The sequence below is a fragment of the Oncorhynchus mykiss genome, chromosome 25 (assembly GCF_057628025.1).
Source record: "Oncorhynchus mykiss isolate SJ-2025 chromosome 25, ASM5762802v1, whole genome shotgun sequence".
Taxonomy (NCBI): domain Eukaryota; kingdom Metazoa; phylum Chordata; class Actinopteri; order Salmoniformes; family Salmonidae; genus Oncorhynchus; species Oncorhynchus mykiss.
The window spans coordinates 74,452,588-74,471,262 of NC_143046.1; the positions used below are offsets into that span (position 1 = coordinate 74,452,588).

The following is an 18,675-nucleotide window of genomic DNA, read 5'->3' on the forward strand; positions in this document are numbered from 1 at the left end:
ACCATGAGAAATAAGATTCTCTGGTCTGATGAAACCAAGATTGAACTCTTTGGTCTTAATGCCAAGCGTCACGTCTGGAGGATACCTGGCACCATCCCTACGGTGAAGCATGGTGGTGGCAGCATCATGCTGTGGGATGTTTTTCAGCAGCAGGGACTGGGAGACTAGTCAGGATTGAGGGAAAGCTGAACGGAGCAAAGTACAGAGAGATCCTTGATGAAAACCTGCTCCAGAGTGCTCAGGACCTTCAACAAAGTACTGAATAAAGTGTCTGAATACTTATGTAAATGTTATATTTACGTTTTTTATTTGGTATACATTTGCAAGCATTTCTAAAAAACAGTTTTTATTTTGTCATTATTTGGGTATTGTGTGTAAATTGATGAGGGGGAAATAACAACTCAATCCTTTTTAAAATAAGGCTGTAAAGTAACAAAATGTGGAAAAGTCAAGGGGTCTGAATACTTTCCGAATGCACTGTAACATAGCCATGGCCATAATAACTTTACTTCAGATGTCGTTATTGGGTGCTATCATTCCATCTGTGTGGAGCGGTCTTGAGAGCATGTTGTATGGAAACTACACAACTCTGAGAGGTGGTGGTCTGTAATATATGATTATATGCTTGTGGGTAAAGCCCCCTTTCCTCTAATGATTGTCTAAGAATTATAATATAATTTCAGTGAGTCTGTATTTTCTGTAAATGATTGAGTATTTGTGACAGAAGTAATGTGCGTTCTGGTGTACTGCAGAGGGGGCTGGTGGGAGGGGCTATAGGAGAATGGGCTCGTTGTAACGGCTGGAATGGAATAAATGGAACGGTATCAAACATCAAACATATGGAAACCACATTTTATTCCATTGCTTTAATTCCATTCCAGCCATTACAATGAGCATGTCTTTAGCTCATTCCACCAGCCTCCACTGGTGTACTGTTTTCAGACAAAAAATACTAAAGTTTCACAATAGTTTGACAACAGATATAGTATGTCGGTCAAATACATTTGTTTTCTTCCTGGAAGTGTTCTTTGTGAGCCATTGTTCCATATTACAACAGCTCCCCCATCTCACCACATCTGTCAGCGGCAGGCACCGCAGACCGACACTGAGACAGTCCGCAGGGTAACTCATTAGAATAACCATCAATGGGTAATCTTTTGATGGTTTAATGACTTGAGAATCCCCAGTAGAGACCATGTAATCAATACAAATAGAGGCCCTGGAAGCTCATTGACATAGAATGTACACGTATCTGATGTAAAATGTGTTGTATAATAAGCACCAATGAGAGAACAGGGAATAGGGGTATCCACTAGTGTTTAGGGTTTCCCAAATTCGGTCCTGGGGACCACAAGGGGTGCACGTTTTTGTTTTTGCCATAGCACTACACAGCTGATTCAAATAATCAACTAATTATCAAGCTTTGATAATATGAATCAGCTGTGTAGTGTTCAGGCAAAAACCCGAACGTGCACCCCTTGGCGTCCCGAGGGCCGAGTTTGTCAAACACTGTTGCAGAGTTTCCCAAAGTTAGGAGATTACAGAATCTTAAACGTCATCGAACATTAGTTTACACTGGCGTGCTAATGAGGCATGGCAGCTGGGAACTATAGCCCTACATCATTCCAGTATAATTGTAATACAAATGCGACAAGAATTTGCTTCGAAAATGCAGAAACCTTTAAGATGTTAAACAGATATATTGAAGTTCTGTACTCGAGTCCCTTGATGCCATTGAAGAAGTTGGCGCTGTCCCTGGGGCTGAATCGCTCGTGAAACTCCAGTATTGAAAAATAAGTGTAGAGATTAGTTCTGTCCATGGTCCTGAATCGCTCGCTGGAGCAGTGTATATATGTTCGCGCTGTCCGTAGTGCTAAATCCCTCAAGGTAGTAGCTCGAGTATTACAGTAAACTTGCATTGATCAAGTCCATTACAGTAAACATGCGTTGATGAAGTCCTTGTAAACGGAGTAAATGTTAACAGGTAGGTTGTACAAGGTTAAAACAGGTTCGTAGAACATGTCCAGACTCTATTGTCATAATAACTCCACTGTAGATGTATATACCGTCTGCATGTTCCTTCTGAGTGGAGAAGCCCTGTCTTGAAGGCACTGAGTCGCATCCAATGAAATGTATTTATTGTAAGAGTTCAAATTTCTACTGAGAAGCATTGACTTGCGCTATTACAACTGCAGTAACACAACACACACACCGTTTGGAAGTAATCTGAAACCTGTTATCCCACTCAAAAATGATGTCAGACTCCCATGTTATCAGCATTGCTGTGCGAATGAATAGGATATGGCGGGGTATACGTAAACATCAGGTGCGTTGTTAGAGGAGCCAATATCCTACCCTTGCGATATTCCGTGCAGTTACCCAATAGACTTCAGTTGCCGTTGCTAAATTTAAACTACGTAAAGGCATAACGTCTGCGAAGACTATAAACTATATTATAGTCAGTATCCCTCTTAATTGTTAGTGCAAAAATACGACAGATGTATTAATAATTGTCAATTGTAAAAGTTATGCAACAAAAGAGTCGGGTGCGTGCAGTCGGTTTCCTCCAAGATTATGCACGGGATCCTATTGTTTGACATCAGAGCGGTTCTATTGCCCATGTGGCGTCGTTCTTTAGGCCTACCTCTTTTGTTCAATGCAATACTATCCCGTCTTCCCTGCAAAAGCTCTACCACCAGCACTTCTTTAGCAGGTCCCATAGAGTGAAAGGCTGAATCAAGGAGTACGAACGAACGTGCGTATGAGCCAATCCGTGATGACTTCCTCCCATGTTTTTCCAATCGAAAGGAGAAGGAAAATAGCAAACATCACATGTCCCAGTAACTGCTGCTAAAGCTCTTAGTTTGTTAAATCTTCTCGACTGGTAGAACTAAGTATTTGGGGGGAGGGAAGCACAACGATGGCAATAGGGGGATAGCCGCTCATTTGTGCAGTGTAATGTGCGTCCCTTCTTTTTGGTCGAGATTTCAAATCGAAACTCCATTGAGCAGCATATATTTGGATAATAAAGCGCTGTTGCGGGGCTGAATAGCTGAGAATACGCTGAAGAAGGACTGAAGGAGCAAGGATTTTGATAACTTGGATGGAGGGCAAGCAGCACTCAGTCACTGTGGATTAACTCGGCGTAGAGGCACAGCGGGGGAAGTGCGTTTAAGGTGCAGAGGTGCAAAGGTCTCCCTGCTGAGAGTTGATCCGAGTTCCCCATAGCAGCCACTTTATCGCACTCGGCTGCAGAGACGTGCGATCGGCTAAATAGAGCAAGCCGGTGTTACTGCGGAGGAAAGCCTCTACTGTTGTGAGGTGTGTCGACGAGCGGCAGGAGAATGGCAAGGGCTTTAGCGAGTCTGAGGGAAAACCAAACGCCCGTTTTTCAGCAAAGGATTCTGTCGAACCGCGTTGGAATTTGACTCTTTCTGTGTTGGTTTATTTGGATCTTTATTTTAAACTCGGAAGAAAAGCACAAGTGGATTGCATTCTGAGGGGTACAAACCAATGGCAAATTACTCGGGCACTCTGAATAGATGGCTTTGTGCGCTATGAAATCCAGCGCACCTTGTATCGATATAATTTAGCCAAAATCCAATGGAGCAAAACAAAAAGGAACATGGGAAAATATGAAATGTGAGAAAATTCGATTCCCCTGACCCTCTGTGCTCAGATCAGGACTGGCGTTCCTTCTTCAAGGTAAACTTTTACAGTTTAGATGTTAAGAATGTTTGTACATTTTCATCCGTGCTTTTTGTGTTTTTTGGTTCGTCGTTTGTCGACATATATAACAAACCCGTGTTAAGGTGTGGGCTACTCTTGTCAAGGCTGACCCCATTAGGTTCCAAAGCAGAATAACCTGCAGGACGTTGTTGAAAACTAGGTGTGAGCAGTATAACCAGGTATTCAGGTACATCGCAAGGTCAAAAATAAGCCTGAATGAATATGGGTCGTTAAAAGGAATTCAGTCTGTCTGACTGCAATATTATGAATTTGAGGGTATGGGTGTAGATCAAAATTACGCAGTGGTATCATTTGTTTGGCCAGGTCGCTGGTTGAAATGTTATACATAGGCTCAGTTGTGGTGCTGTGTAGGCTATCTATCTATCTATCTATCTATGCCTGTTCTATCATTATCTTGATTTGGGTGAATGTGGTATATTGGCATTTTACTAGGATCCCCATTATTTATTAGGATCACCACTATTCCCGGGGTCCAACATGTGATGGTAATGATGGTGGGTGTGGGTGTGTGTGTGGGTGTGGGTGTGTTAACGCAGGCACCCTCTTTTACTGCCTCACCCTGTCACGAGGAGCTAGATTGAAATCACCTCTATTTATATGCAAGCTGAGTTACCATGCCAATTCAGCTTGATAGATAACTCCGCTAAATGTCCCCCATGAAATGTGTGTACTAAATGTAGGCTACCCATGCATGTTACAATAGTCTTCAACCTTGGCATAGGTTCAAATGATGATAGAGGATTCAGGCGTCGTCATCTTCTTGCCCTATCCTAGGCGATACATCATGCTCACTACCATGGCACCACTGTCTGGCTGCTTGATGCAGCCCACATAACCACCCACATATGCTTGATGCACTGGGATTACATGTATAGAGATCATACGTAAATGAGCAACATTATTCTAAAATAATCCTTTGGTGAGACATGGAGTTAATATTTGCTATGTATAGGTAAAGGCAATGCATGGATGTTATTTAGAATGGCAACAATGTGTCCTAGGAAATTCACAACTTACACAGTGTTCTTGCGCGCGTATTTGTGTTTTGAGTTAGTTAGCGTTCTGTCCTTGTGGTACCATTTGTGCATCAAAACTATGGCATCTAGTGAGCACAATAGACTACGTCAATGCCCATTTGAATTCCATATCACAAGGCGTTTATTTTATTTCAGCAACGCTGGTTATCGGGTAGGCTATCTTTACGCACGTGCGCTTCTATAAATCGAATCTGATAAACACGACATATTTCAATACTTCAGACCCCACGACATGTCATCCTTAACGGGGCAGGGTAGCTGTCATGGTATTGGTGTCAACAATGTGCTTTTGTGCTTTATAGTCAAACGTGTCCTATTTTATGGCGTCATTATGAGGGGACAATGACACGTCTCTGTGTTCTGATGAGGCTTACCTGCGCATGTTTATCCATTGACATGTATCTCACATCTGTCACATGAAAGCATATGGGCAAAGCACTATTATTACCATATATGAAGTTGATTTTCACATTTACTTCTAGACGGCAGGGGAATAGAAAACAAATAGGTAGGCAGTTCAGCAGCCCCTGTCAATTCCTAAACCGCTCTTAGAAATGGTTGAAATATTAATTTGTTTTTGAACGCACATAGTGATATGCTATATAATTAATTTCACTTAATAAACAGTAGTTATGTAATGTACAGTTCCATGTACTGTATGTAAGGGTGTTCTGTACTCCATATCCTCTGACTAAGTATATAGGTAAACTGAGCTGCAGCTCCCCTGCCAGTGGCTGGTGGTGCTATAATTCAATTTATGCTACTGTACCTCCAAGTCCATACTGCTGCCTGCTGGAACTCTGAGGGGCTGGGCAGCACTGAAGACGGACAGCAGCTTTATCCTACAACCTATAGACCTACGGGTGGAGTGGAGAGTGGAATGTATTTTTGATAAACACATTGGCCTGTATTCAAAATAAAATATTGTATAGTGCAATATGCATTCACTTTTAGACCAGTGGACTTCTTCAATTGTTGTGATATCATTTGAAAGATCTGTCTTTTTTTTCAATCTGTGAGGGATTTGGGCTGTTGGAGATGTAGTGGCAGCGGTCCCTGTAGCTCTGAGACGTGTTTTAATTACACTAGCAGTGCTTAAGACCCCGTGATGTCGCGAGCCTGAGCCAAGGAAGTAAAGAGCACGGTGTGTTGATCCTGCTGTTACTGTGATAGGGTAACTGAGGGAATCAAACGCTGAAAAACAACATCCTCCCCCAGGCAGGATTAGCACCACACTCTACCTGGGTGCTCAACAAGTACATACTGTATCCTCTAGTCTACTACAGCATACTGCCTTTGATATGCCCTCTGGGTGCATGTGTGAGGAGTTACCATGACATACAGTATTTGAACACCTTTATGGCCAATATTACTTGTTCTTACAGAGAGCATACGATCAGCAAGTACTTACGGTCCTCTACCACACCATCTTTATGCCTTTGATATGCATGTTCTTTTCCCCTCTGTGTGTGTGAAGACATACCATGACAGGTTTGAACACATTTATTGATACATGAGACATGTATGTCTCAGACAGATAAGTGTTAGCAGATGTGTGACTTGACAGCTCTGGTGGGATGAAAGCTGGATAGAGTCGAACATTAAACTAGACAGCACTCAGCTAAAATTCATGTGACCCATTTATGCTGAGTTAGTGTAACCCAAGATGCCTGTTTCCTTTCTAGAGATGTTATGTTTTACCATGATGTAGTATATGCTCTATGCTGTGTTTACCAAATGTTGCATATCCATGTGTCTTTTTTGCATCATATGCTGTCAAAGAAACTGGTGATGCGGGGACTGTTATAGTTTGGTCAAGAGTTCAGCACCATGGACAGTTACAAGTGAGATTGTGTCAGAAGTTTGGGAGGCTAGAAGTGTTATTGTGTCAGAACCATGGACAGCTCCTCGCTCTTGATCTGGGTTCTGCATGGTAGAGTGCACACAACAGGGTAGGTCAGCTGGTAGAGCATGTTGTTTGTGACGTCAAAGTTATGTGTTCGATTCTTACGGGGGACCAGTACAAAAAAGTAAGAGAATGTATGCAGTAGAGGTCGACCGATTAATTAGGGCCGATTTCAAGTTTTCATAACAATCGGTAATCGGCATTTTTGGACACCTATCATGGCCGATTGCATTGCACTCCACGAGGAGACTGCGTGGCAGGCTGACTACCTGTTATGCGAGTGCAGCAAGGAGCCAAGGTAAGTTGCTAGCTAGCATTAAACATATCTTATAAAAAACAATCAATCTTAACATAATCACTAGTTAACTACACATGGTTGATGATATTACTAGTTTATCTAGCTTGTCCTGCGTTGCATATAATCGATGCGGTGCCTGTTAATTTATCATTGAATCATAGCCTACTTCGCGAAATTGGTGATTTAACAAGCACATTCGTGAAAAAAGCACTGTCGTTGCACCAATGTGTACATAACCATAAACATCAACGCCTTTCTTAAAATCAATACACAAATATAGATTTTTAAACATGCATATTTCGTTAATATTGCCTGATAACATGCATTTCTTTTAACTAGGGGAATTGTGTCACTTCTCTGGCATTCTGTGCAATAGAGTCAGGGTATATGCAGCAGTTTGGTCCACCTGGCTCGTTGCGAACTGTGTGAAGACTATTTATTCCTAACAAAGACAGCCAACTTCGCCAAAAGGGGGATGATTTAACAAAAGCACATTTGCGAAAAAAGCACAATCGTCGCACGAATGTACCTAACCATAAACATCAATGTCTTTCTTAAAATCAATACACAGAAGTATATTTTATTAAGCCTGCATATTTAGTTCAGGGTATATGCAAACCTGCATATGCAGAGTCAGGGTATATGCAACAGTTTGGGCCGCCTGGCTCGTTGCAAACTAATTTGCCAGAATTTGACGCAATTATGACATAACATTGAAGGTTGTGCAATGTAACAGGAATATTTAGACTTATGGATGCCACCGTATTTCACTGAAAGAATAAACGTTTTGTTTTCGAAATGATAGTTTCCGGATTTGACCATATTAATGACCTAAGGCTCGTATTTCTGTGTGTTATTATGTTATAATTAAGTATATGATTTGATATTTGTTAGAGCAGTCTGACTGAGCGGTATTAGGCAGCAGCAGGCTCGTAAGCATTCATTCAAACAGCACTTTCATGCGTTTGCCAGCAGCTCTTCGCTGTGCTTCAAGCATTGAGCTGTTTATGACTTCAAGCCCATCAACTCTGGAGCTAGTTAGCGGGGTGCGCGCTAATAGTGTTTCAATCGGTGACGTCACTTGCTCTGAGACCTTGAAGTAGTTATTCCCCTTGCTCTGCAAGGGCCGCGGCTTTTGTGGAGCGATGGGTAACGATGCTTCGAGGGTAGCTGTTGTTGATGTGTTCCTGGTTCGAGCCCAGGTAGGAGCGAGGAGAGACAGAAGCTACGCTGTTACACTGGCAATACTGAAGTGCCTATAAGAACATCCAATAGTCAAAGGCATATGAAATACACACGTTATAGAGAGAAACAGTCCTATAATAACTACAACCTAAAACTTCTTACCTGGGAATATTGAAGACTCATGTTAAAAGGAACCACCAGCCTTTATATGTTCTCATGTTCTGAGCAAGGAACTTAAAAATGAGCTTTTTTACATATTACATTTTTACTTTCTTCTCCAACACTTTGTTTTTGCATTATTCAAACCAAATTGAACATGTTTGATTATTTATTTGACGCTAAATTGATTTTATTGGTGTATTATATTAAGTTAAACTAAAAGTATTCATTCAGTATTGTTGTAATTGTCATTATTACTAATAAATAAATATGTTTTAAAAAATCATCCCATTAATCGGTATCGGCTTTTATTTGGTCCTCCAAAAATCGGTATCGATGTCAGCATTGAAAAATCATAATCGGTCGACCTCTAGTATGCACTCACTACTGTAGGTTGCTCTGGATATTATGCTAAAATGTAGATGTTTCAAGCTCATTCATTAACTGGGAACCATGGACAGAAACCATATTATCTGTTTGCTCAAATATACTGTACTGTAGGTTTTTCTGCTCCCAAAACAGCTTTGATATGAGGCTTATGAGAGAGATGTATTTATACATCTATCTGACCTTTATGTGATGTTCTCATTGAATTTTGTGGTAATCATTATTCTTAGCATTTAATTACCTACTGTGTTTGTAGTGTTAAACAAGGAGTTAATTGTTGAGTCAATTTTAAAAGTCACCAGGCAACATTGCCTTTAAGCACGAGGTTAATAGAGATTGGGCCAAAGTGGATTGCTGGATATGTACATTTAATTAAGAATAATTGCATGAAATGCGAATCAGAGGACCAGGTCTGCTAGACTCTGTATAAGCTGTATATCCAGATGGGATGTAAATAACATCTTATAGTTTAGATAAACCCTGCTGGTCCGTTTAACACATGACAGACTGGCTAGACACCTAGTATGGCAATGGATCCCTTTACTGATCCTAAATCCATGATCCAGGATTAACTTGAAAGATTACACAATACTTTTACCTTACTGATAGTTAAATTAACCTTTTGTTGTTTTGGATTTCAAATAAAAAAATAAATATTGTTTTGTGATATTTAATGGATGTAAGATTTTAGGAGAGTTTTTACTTATGGTATAGACAAAACCCAGGTATCCAATGTACCTTATTTAAGAGAGCATAGAATCAGACTGACATAGATCGTTGCCAAGGAATCTGTGGAGTCCTAACGCTTCTGGAGGATCCCAAACCAAATCAGGAGTTACAGTTCATTAGCATAGGCGAAAACTTCAGCTGGGAACGACTAATCAAAACCACCAGGTATTTCAATGTTTTAATTTCCTTAATTTGTTGTTCCTCTAGTTGTTTATGTAGGGTGAGCTTTGTGTCAGTGTGTCATTGTAATGTGGTGACTAGAATGGGCTCCTCTGTCTGTCTATGAGTGGGATGGACTTTGAGGGGTGTTTGTCTGTGATAATGAGCTGTCAAGGTGACAGCGGTGGGTTGTTTTGATCTTGCAACCACCCGCTGGTTTAAACAGGAGAAAAGTGGCAGTCAGGAATGGTAATAGTTTCTGTGGTGAAGGCTAGTGAGTCTGTCATGTGGTTACGCATTTGACTGATGAGGCACTGATCCCTAGTTACTAAAATATTGATAGATTGATATGCACTGGGATAAATCCCAAATGAAATGACAGCAGAACTTCATGTTCTGTTATTTTTACATCAGAGACACCAGGGATGTGCGCATACGTATTTGTATATAAATTATTTCTCAGTTTACCTTCAGATAACATGTAAAACCACAGTAAGTGAGTCTATGGGAACAAGACCCATGAAATAATTATGTATTGAGACCCAAAAGGCAATTCATCTCAGAAGACCTGCCAACCACATGAGCAGGGGGATGGGATGGTTGGATGTTCGATTAGCATGGGCTATGTAGAGGAAATGTTAAGTTAGCGAGTTCCACTGCTGATTTTTATTCTTCTGGGATAAGCATAGAAATTCAAAATAAACCCACTAAGAAACATATGTATTCTGTTGATAGGGCAGGAGAGTTCATCTGTCTTAATTAACACTGAGGGAAACAAATGGTTTAGTAATATCCCAGGACTTTGTAAATACAGTATTTACCAAGAAGGGTCCCGAACCAGGCAAGTTATTCACAGTTGATGCAATTTTCTGTTTTCATTCTATTTTTCCATTTCTAGTTTCCAACATCACATTTTGGGGGGGTTATAGCTTTAATTTGATAAAACAGAATCAGCAGAGCTGTCCTGGTGGTGCATTATTGGTCAATTTGCATTTGGGAAAATATTGCCAGAAGTAGATGTATGGATGTGAGAGTGTATTTAGTGAAGCTAGAGTAGAAGGGATAAAACAATACTTTGCTATCAAATAGGTAGATGTATACATTCATAAAAACACCTTCATGACACATACAGTACCAGTCAAAAGTTTGGACACACCTACTCATTCCAGGGTTTTTCTTTATTTGTACTATTTTCTACAATGTAGAATAATAGTGAAGACATCAACACTATGAAATAACACATATGGAATCATGTAGTAACCAAAAAAGTGTTAAACAAATCCATTTTTTAAATTAATATTTTAGATTCTTCAAAGTAGTCACCCTTTACCTTGATCACAGCTTTGCACACTCTTTGCAAGCTAATGCACTATCTTCTTTCATGATGTGTAGTCTAGCCACTTTCAGTTAAAATATAGAATATTCACAATATTCCATTAGCAATATTCTCTTAGCCTATTAGGTGTTTGTAAATACAAACATATCATAATACTATCTATCTATATAATCTTAATGCTTTGTGGGCAGCTATCAGCTTTTTGCGACTGTCAGTTAATGTGTAAGGTGTGTAAGGTTCTGGGCCGACTTCCTGTAGTGTGATGAGATTAGTGTGAATAGGTGGGTATATCCTCTCCTCTGCCTGGCCTTAATCTGCCCAGCAACACACGGACCTGCCGTGCCTTGCTGTACATATGGCTCATTTGACAAGATTACACACACTACTGATGGGAAAAGCCCTTTACGAGGCTTTGGCTGTGACAGAGGCAGAACTACAGACACGAGCTATTCTGTACAGTAACAATAAGTCATTTATTGGATTTATAGAGTGCTTTTCTACCATCTGAGGTACTCAAAGCGCTTTACATAGTAATGGGGAATCTCACCTCATCCACCACCAATGTGTAGCACCCACCTGGGTGAAGAACGGCGACCATTTTTGTGCCAGAACGCTCACCACACATCAGCTTTCAGGTGGAGAGGTGAGGAGTGATATATGCCAATTGGGAATGCCATTTTGGCTCACTACAAGCACCGCCACACAGTGTTCCCAGCAGCCCCACCTCCTCTTCTTAATCATATTACTCTAAAGGGCAGATTATTTAAAAAATAACCTTCTTGTGATTTCAGTTTAAATGCAATTAACCAAACCACACATTGATTTTAATAGCTGTTTTATGTATTGCATTTTCCAAGCAACCAACAAAGAGATCAGTCGTTTAAACCATATAGATCATTGATGATGCTTTGATTTGGTTTGACGACCTGGGGTCTGTTCCCACTACTGTCTTATTGTGATTACACAGCTGATGTATAGCTATATACAGCTGTGTGTGTATATCAGTGTGATAGCCAGACTACTGAATTAATGATACCCAAACTATCTGCACTGACTCTATCTTGCACCAACCCTACGCACTCTCACTATACTTTATATACACACCATATACACACTGACTTGACTTCATTGACACTGACTTGACACAACACAAACAAACAAACATACTTACACACACGCACACACCTTTACACTTGCTAACTTTTGTTATTGACCAAATACTTATTTTCCACCATAATTTGCAAATAAATAAATTAAAAGTCCTACAATGTGATTTTCTGGATTTGTTTTCTTCTCATTTTGTCTGTCATAGTTGAAGTGTACCTATGATGAAAATTACAGGCCTCTCTCATCTTTTTAAGTGGGAGAACTTGCACAACTGGTGGCTGACTAAATACCTTTTTGCCCCACTGTATATAATTATTTATTTATTTTACTCTGCATTGTTGTACAGGTTCGTAAGCAAACATTTCACTGTAAAGTCTACACAAATTGTATTCGGTGCATGTGATGAATACAATGTTATTTGATTTGTTATTAGGGTTTATCATTTGGCACCATACTCAGGATAATGCTAGTGATTGACCACTGTACCAGACCTTCAAATGGGTTTCTTTCTAACACTTCCGCAGGGCTTGATTGAGCTTGCCTGGTGGATATGAATACATGCATGAATAGTGATGTTCCTTTGGCACCATACTCAGGATACTGCTAATGATGCACGTTAAGGTAGCCGGTCGTGCACAGTGTACAGTGTGTATGTCATGCATCACGTTTAGTGAGATGGAGCATGGAACCCTAATCCCCAACTCTTATGAGGTGGCAGCCATCTGTCCTGGCTGGCTTGTGTTCTATTATTAACAACCCTTTAACAACCTAGTGGCCTCATGGGTGGAATGTTATTCCTATTTATCATCATTTCATAGTTGATGTATATATTTATATTTTACTGCCGAAAATCTGGTGTTTCCATGTCAAACAGTTTTGTTATATTTCAGTCTTCTGTGATGTATATAAAGTGTAATACTGGGATGCAAACTCAAAATGTAATACATTTCAACTCTATATCTGACATGGTACAACCATGTGTGTGAGGTGTATAGTTCTGTTTCAAAGTAGATTCTCTATGTGACCCTGTTTTAGCCCGCTGCAATAAAAGGTTGACGAGTGCTGTGGATTGACAGAATGGCTAATTCTGTGGCGATGTGGCCTATAACATACTTGGCCTATTATTGGGAATTGCCATAATTCAGACATGCAGTGTATTTATCAGAGATGAGATCGAATAACAACATCAAGGCAAAATAAGAGTTTTGGTCTGTATTCAATATGTATCGCCGAAGTAAAGGTCATTTCAGATTGAGCCGGCATATGCAACGTTTACATTGAATGCAGTCTGTGACTGTTGGAACATTGTCAACCGCGCTATAAAGTGTATTTTCTGTGCTACGGACTGAATGGGAATCTAAATCTAGATTCCAAGGATATTTAGATATTCCTGACACGTTGTGATAACAGAGGTTGGGTTTCAGGTTCTATGGTGCATCTGATCTGAGTGTTCTCTGAGAGCCACCTCTTATATTGCTCTACACACAGTAATGAATTGGAATAGCTTTGTGCACATCTGTATTCAGCATAGAGGCCACAGTGTGATACTATAATGGTGTCTCTTGCTTCATTGAGGATGGGCTCATACCAGTTATACGCCTGCAGACAGTTGTGCTGAATACAAATGTAGGTTCCTGCATCTCTCTCATTTAATTAAAAAAACGATTGATCAAACACCAACAATTTCTTAAAATCCTCTGAGCATCCACTCAACCAGGTTCATTTCATATCTTCTGTAACCCTAAGTTACAGTTTGATATAATACTTTGTAATGTATCATATTCTTTCCCTGGTGCACTTAAAGACAAACACACGGAAAAGAACAAAGAGTCGCTCGAATATTACAGATGAATAATTAAGGGAGCCGAATATCTCTGGAGAGATAGAGATAACGTTAATGCCTTGGTAGTGGTGGTGAGGATATTTCAAGTATTTATTGCATTAGAGATGAGGAAAGTGTCTGGAGGAGCCCAGCTAGTTAGGGCATTGAGTTGAATAAACCCATGAGGACAGATGAAAGGATGATAGGACAGTCCCCACTCCCCAGTATTTGCTCTGTCAAATAGGAGTCTGGAGACAGTTACATGCAGTGCATGACTGAAACTCTATATAATACATAACGTTAGATTGGGCTTTTGTCAAACCTAATGTCAATGTGCTATTGTGAAGCTATAAACTGGGTAAGAATACATGGAAAGGGGGAGGGAGGGAGGGAGGGAGGGAGGGAGGGAGGGAGGGAGGGAGAGGGCAAGGGAAAGGGAAAGGGAAGAGAGAGGGAAAGGGGAGAGAGAGGGAAAGGAAAAGGGGAGAGAGAGGGAAAGGGAAAGGGGAGAGAGAGGGAAAGGGGAGAGAGAGGGAAAGGGGAGAGAGAGGGAAAGGAAAAGGGGAGAGAGAGGGAAAGGGAAAGGGGAGAGAGAGGGAAAGGGAGAGAGAGAGAGTGAGGGAAAGGGAAAGGGGAGGGAAAGGGAAAGGGGAGAGAGAGGGAAAGGGGAGAGAGAGGGAAAGGGAAAGGGGAGAGAGAGGGAAAGGGAAGGGGGAGAGAGAGGGAAAGGAAAAGGGGAGAGAGAGGGAAAGGGAAAGGGGAGAGAGCGGGAAAGGAAGAGAGATTACAATTGAAATTCTTCTTTACACTTCTTTGCATCATTCCACTGCTGAATTGAGCTTCCTATACCGATCTTCTACAGAGGTGTGCTAGTGCAGGCTACTTATTTGACTCCCATTAAAAGATAAATGTTTAAACCGTAAAGATTCAATTAAACACTTCATAATTTGCACAGCGGGAGATGAAACAGGGCCAGAGTGTCACTATGAGTTTATTTCTAAGCTTATATTCATAAGCAGTGGGGTTGGGAGAGGTGGACAGATGCTGTTCACCATCACACCTTCCAAAGAGGAAGGCAAGGAAATGAGAGGGAGTAGAGGGAAGAGAGGAGAGGATGAGATGAGGTGGTTTAGAAGGAAGAGAGGAGGGAGGAGATGAGAGGGAGTAGAGGGAGGAGAGGAGGGGGAGTGGAGGGAGGGAGGGAGGAGGGAGGAGATGAGAGGGAGGAGAGGAGGGAGGAGGTGAGAGGGAGTAGAGGGAAGAGAGGAGGGAGGAGATGGGAGGAGATGAGAGGAGGGAGGAGATGAGGGGGAGTAGAGGGAAGAGAGGAGGGAGGAGATGGGAGGAGATGAGAGGAGGGAGGAGATGAAGGGGAGTAGAGGTAAGAGAGGAGAGGAGGGAGGAGATGAGGGGGAGTAGAGGGAAGAGAGGAGAGGAGGGAGGAGATGAGGGAGTAGGGGGGGAGGAGGGGGAGTAGAGGGAAGAGAGGAGAGGAGGGAGGAGATGAGGGGGAGTAGAGGAACGAGAGGAGAGAGGAGATGGGAGGAGATGAGAGGAGAGGAGAGGGAAGAGAGGAGAGGAGGGAGGAAAGGGATGAGAGGAGGGAGGAGGGAGGAGAGGAGGGGGAGTAGAGGGAAGAGAGGAGGGAGGAGAGGAGGGGGAGTAGAGGGAGGAGAGGAGGGGGAGTAGAGGGAAGAGAGGAGGGAGGGAGGGAGGAGATGAGGAAACAGAGGTATAGAAAGGGCTGGGAGGAGATCTGTTCATTAGAGGACAGGAGAGAGAGGAGCCTTATGCCACTGAAACAACCATGGACCGAGGTCAGGAGAGACAGAGAAGCATGTGGGACAATGTTAGTCAGAGCCAAGCTGAACTACAGTATATGGTAGAGTTGAGTTGAGTAGTTAGACACATCACAAAATGGTTGCCTTGCTGAGTCCTTGGTTATATTCTCGGTTAGAATGGCTTCATCTGCCATGCTGCAATACCTTTATATATATCTATATACAATGGGCTAATACGACTAAGCGCAATCCATTTTTTACTTCTGTTGGCCATTCTCTGCTCATTTGGTGTGGGATTCCCTTCTGTTCTTAGTGACTAACAGTAGTTCTATCTTTCACAACTAGTTATCCAGGCGTACTGTGAGCGAGTGGCACGGGGAGCAGGGAGGGAGAGATGAGAGACTGCAACCAACCAAGCCGACTCACCCTATACTTGACTAATAGCTGTCGTAGCTAGGTAATTTATCATCAAATATGATTACATAGTACCTGTCTTGGACTGCAGCAAACTGGGAGATGCTACTTAGCTAATGTTAGCTAGCTAGGCTAATTGAGGCTGCAGTACATGTGCTTTCTCATCCTACAGTTAAACATAACAATAACTCCATTCAGAATATTATGTAGCAGCCTACCTGTTAGCTGTTGGTCGTTGTAGCCGATCCTTCTCCTTTAACTTTTAAATACGTCATTTTAGTTCATCTCCTAATTTTTGCCACACAGGCGGATACAGGCGGATACATGAAAAACTTCAAGCCCATTCTTAGTTATTGTGAATTAGCATTGCTTTGATATTAGTTTTTTACAGTAATAATATTAATCCACTCTCTAATTACCTCCCAGAGAGATTTGAAATACGTGAAGAGATAAAATATGTCAATTAATGACAAACATGCAAACTCACACACAGAGAGCGAGCGCGACATGGAGAGGGGGGCTAGGGAGAGAGAGAGAGAAATATATGCCAATGACAAACATACAAACTTGAGAGAGAGATTAAATATACCAACGACAAACATACAAACTTGAGAGAGAGATTAAATATAACAACGACAAACATACAAACTCACAAACACACCCTTCCACAGCTGGCATGCTGATTGGGGTCTCAGACAGATAATATAACCATTCTATAGAGACAGTAGAATTATTAGCTATCTAGCTCAGCCGTTTGGCAAATCACTATCATCCCTCCCTACCTCTCTCCTCTAGCAAGTGTCTCATGAGAGAGAGAGAGAGAGAGAGAGGGAGAGAGAGAGAGTTAGTGACAGTGCCAATACTCCCATAATGACCCTTTAATGAGGCCCTGCATATATTGGATAAGCCCATAGTGCATCCATCTCTATTCTCCTCCTTCACTGTTTTCTATTGCTTTCCATCACCAGTCATTTGCAGGTTGTCTGCTTGACCTTCAGAGGAAGGTAATCATTAGCATGCACCAGTTTTATTGATTAAGAGTGGGAAAGAGAGAGAGCTTTGCTGGGATGTTGTTTCGTAGCGCAGACGGGAGTATGCATTTGAGTTTCATCGAGGCTGGGTGGGATGGGTGGGCAGATCGGCAGATTGATGAGCTAGGTTGGTTGATTGGTGGGTTGGTGTTGGTGGGGGCATGTATAATGGCTTGAGAGGAGAGTCTTTGTGACATGTTGCATGCTGGGATGGGATGGGACGTCAGCATGGCATGGTGTGCTGTAGTTATGCGCCAAGCACGCAGAGGTATATAGAGCTGTGGCTGCCTGTACACGCCAGAACAACCTTTTAGCACATTTAACACTGCTCAGGCCCAAGACTGTGATACGCAAGGACAATATTTCTTAGATTTGAGGAGTTCGAGTTTTATACTCTCCCAACTCTCAGTTAAATACAGAAATATCTCAGTAGCTTTGCCTCTAGCATGGGAATTGACAGAAAGCATATTGTAGTAGGTCTTGTAGACATTGCATGAACACCATCAAGCTAAAAAATCGTCGTGTTTGAAATTCCTAATGGATTTACCTTGCTGCATTTTAATGCATGGTGGACACAATCTAAACAGAACCTTCGTTTTTTCTCTCCTGAATTTATAATAATAGGATGTGTTCGATCTCAGCATGCACAGTATAATATGTTTTATGGGAGTTACACAACTGCAAATTGTATTTTGTCTTGCATTTTCAAAGACAGACTCCAAGGCACAGTACACTGCGGTGGAAATGGGTAATCTGTCATGACATTTTATTGCTTTTCATACATATTCAGGCTGTGTAACCCGAACAGGATGCACATCGTACATCATAAGTGACCAGAGGGCCATTAAAGACAGTCCTTATTAATTATCACGCCTCTCTACTTCACACACAGAGAACCCAACATAGCAGCCAAAAAATATGTCTCAGAAGGTAAAATATTTGTTGAGAACTTAACTCTGAGCTTGAATTAATGTGCCTCTATATTAAAATCAATACAGGTCATGAATTCTGTGTAGTTTGTGTTTATTATTCAGCCTTAGATCACAATGCTTGCCTTGCTCAGCCAGTAGCCTCCGCTGTAGTGCAAAGTGAAATAGGGTGACATCACACACAGATCCAATTAACCCCAGGAATATTGTTTTGAAACAAACCAGCTAGCTATAGCTGACACTGTATGGCTTTTGGTTGATGTTTTCTCATCTTGATAATTAAAAAGAAAACACATAGTATACAGAACCTCGCTATAACATCAAATATTTCTGATTAGAATCGTGTAATACTGTAGCTCTGCCTGTTGTTATCTATCACTATCTTATCTTTCTGTGAGAGCATGGTATCTGCCCACCTCTGTCCTTTGGAGGGCTATGTAGCATAGGCTGTTGTATGGGGGATTCTACACTTTGAATTAAGCCCATGAAGTTTTGAAGATGGCCGGCAGAGATAGCACAGACACAGACTGTAGAATCAGCGGTTGCGCTTGCTTGAGGCAGGTAGAAAGTAATGTATTTTGAGAGGCGAGTGGAATGACCTCTCAATGACTCTGTGTGGTGAGTCAATGACAGCTGCCCTATAAC

The 18,675-nt window shown here is 41.5% G+C and overlaps 1 protein-coding gene and 1 long non-coding RNA gene across 2 annotated transcripts in view; one reads left to right on the forward strand and one right to left on the reverse strand.

Moving 5' to 3' along the window:
* The window catches only part of LOC149972127 (uncharacterized), a 645,576-nt gene that overhangs the window by 538,906 nt on the left and 87,995 nt on the right, over nucleotides 1–18,675 (reverse strand). The gene's annotated exons all lie outside the window — the stretch shown is intronic.
* lrfn5a (leucine rich repeat and fibronectin type III domain containing 5a) overlaps nucleotides 2,701–18,675 on the forward strand; it is a 51,464-nt gene continuing 35,489 nt past the window's right edge. Inside the window, exon 1 of the mRNA XM_021585156.3 lies at nucleotides 2,701–3,705. The gene's annotated coding sequence lies outside the window, so the exon portion shown is untranslated. The remainder of the gene's footprint in view (nucleotides 3,706–18,675) is intronic.